The sequence below is a fragment of the Nannospalax galili genome, unplaced genomic scaffold, assembly GCF_000622305.1.
Source record: "Nannospalax galili isolate Female #2095 unplaced genomic scaffold, S.galili_v1.0 scaffold285, whole genome shotgun sequence".
In the NCBI taxonomy this organism is placed as follows: Eukaryota; Metazoa; Chordata; class Mammalia; order Rodentia; family Spalacidae; genus Nannospalax; species Nannospalax galili.
The window spans coordinates 3,459,771-3,462,254 of record NW_008355157.1 but is presented as its reverse complement, the minus strand read 5'-3'; the positions used below and the strand labels follow the sequence as shown (position 1 = coordinate 3,462,254).

At 35.3% G+C, this 2,484-nt stretch overlaps 1 protein-coding gene across 5 annotated transcripts in view; it reads left to right on the top strand.

Annotated features, from left to right (window-relative positions):
- Positions 1 to 2,484, top strand: part of Zfyve26 (zinc finger FYVE-type containing 26) — a 76,607-nt gene that overhangs the window by 42,463 nt on the left and 31,660 nt on the right. The window lies entirely within an intron of this gene.

Genomic DNA, 2,484 nt, shown 5'->3' with positions numbered 1-2,484 from the left:
AGATCTTCTTTAAATGTCTGATAGAATTCTGCTGTAAATTCATCTGGTACTGGGCTTTTTTTAATTGGGAGGTTTTATGGTACTGTTTCAATTTCTTTTTGTGTTATGGGTCTGTTTAAGCTGTTATTCTCTTCTTGGTTAAGTTTTGGTCATTCCTATGCCTTTAGATATCCATCCATTTCTTTTAGGTTTTCAAATTTAGTAGCATATAGGTTTTTGAAGTATTCCCTTATAATGTTCTGTATCTTTCTGGTGTCTGTTGTGATGTTTCCCCTTTCATCTCTTATTTTGTTGATTTGGAGTTACTCTTTCTTTGTTTTGGTTAACTGGGGTAGTGGTTTGTTAATCTTGTTTATCTTTTCAAAGAACTAGCTCTTGGATTCATTGATTCTTTATATTGTTTTCTTTGTTTCGATTTCATTAATTTCTGCCCTGATTTTTGTTATTTCTTCTTGTCTGCTGGGTTTGGGTTTCGTTTGTTGTTGCTTTTCAAGTGTCTTGAGTTGCAATGTCAAGTCATTTATTTTTGTTCTGTCCAATCTTTTGATATAGGCACTTAGAGCTATAAAGTTCCCTCTAAGGACCGCTTTCAGCATGTCCCAGAGGTTTTGTTGTGTTGTATTGTCCTTTTCATTTAATTCCAGGAATACTTTTATTTCTTTCTTAATTTCTCTTTTGACCCATTCATCATTTAGGAGTGTGTTGTTTAATCTCCATGTGTTCATGTGTTGATTAGGGCTTCTTCCATTGTTGATTGTAAGCTTTATTGCATTGTGGTCTGATAGAATGTATGGAATTATTTCAGTCTTTTTGTATTTGTTGAGGTTTGTTTTTGTGCCCCAGTATTTGGTCAATTTTGGAGAAGATTCCATGGGGCGCTGAGTAGAAAGTATGTCCTTTGGTGCTTGGGTGGAATACTCGATAGATGTCTGTTAAGTCCATTTGATGTATGGTATTGTTTAATTCAGATGTCTTTTAAATCTCGGCCTTGTTGACTTATCTATGGAGACAGTGGGGTATTGAAGTCCCCTACTATTACTGAGTTGGGATTAATCTGGGTCTTAAAGTCCTGTAGTATTTTTTTTATGAAGTTGGGTGCACCAGAATTTGGTGAATATATGTTCATGATTGTAATATCTTCTTGATTTATTGTTCCTTTGATCAGAATGAAGTAGCCCTCTTTATCTCTTCTGATTAGTTTTAGTTTAAAGTCTATTTTGTCAGATATTAGAATTGCTACGCTGCTTTTATCTTAGTACCATTTGCTTGGTGTATTTTTTTCCATCCTTTCACTTTAAGATAGTGTCTGTCCTTGAAAGTTTCCTTGAGATGAGTTTCTTGCAGACAACTAAAGATGGCTTTTGTTTCTTAACCCATTCACCTAGTCTGTGTCTTTTGACTGGGGAGTTCAGTCTGTTAATATTTAAAGTTATTAATGAAAGATGAGTATTAAATCCTGTCATTTTTATTTCTATTTACATTCGTGATATCGGTGTACTTTTCCACAGTTATACCTTCATTGGATTTCTTACCGCAATCCCTTTCTTCAGCTCTTTGTATTACTTCCAGAACTCTCTGAAGGCCTGGTTCTGTGGACCTGAATTCCTTCAGCCTATTTATGTCATGGAAGATTTTTCTTTCCCCTTCGACTATAATAGACATTTTGGCTGGGTATAGAAGTCTGGGTTGGCATCTGTGGTCATTTAAAACTGGGAATACTTTGGTCCAGGCTCTTCTGGCTTTCATAGTTTGCACTGAAAAGTCAGCTGTAATCCTAATGGGTTTTCCTTTATATGTGACTTGTTGTTTCTCTTTTGCAGCTTTCAGTATTGTCTCTTTGTTCTGTATGCTTAGTGTTTTTACTATGATGTGCCGTGGAGAGTTTCTTTTCTGGTCCTGTCTGTTTGGTGTTCTATGTACTCTTCTTGTATGGGTTTGTCTTTCTTTAATTTTGGAAAATTTTCTTCCACGATTCTGTTGAAGATCTGGTCCATGCTATTATCTTGGGATCCTTCTCCTTCCTGTATGCCTATGATTTGTAAATTTGGTCTTTTTATGGTGTCACACAATTCCTACATATTCCATTCTTGTGCTTTCTTAAATTTTTCATAATCTTCGCTCGAGTGGTCTTAGTTTGTCCACTTTATCTTCCAGTCCTGATATTCTGTTTTCCATTTCATTCATCCTATTGGTGAGGCTTTCTCCTGTCGTTTCTAATTGGCTTATTGAGTGTTTCACTTCCTTCTTCATTTCAGTCTGAGTAGTCTTCAATATTTCTACCTCTTTTCTGAATTCATTCAGAAGTTTATCCCTCTTCCTTCAGTTCTTGATTTCTTTGTGTGTTCATTAAATTCACTGAATTCTTTTATTATGTTTATAATTGTTCTTTTGAGTATCATGTCCTGCATTATCTCTAGGGGGTTCTCATTGGCCTCCTCTAGAGGACTGTTAGTATTTGGTGGGGATATGTTATTTTGTTTTTTC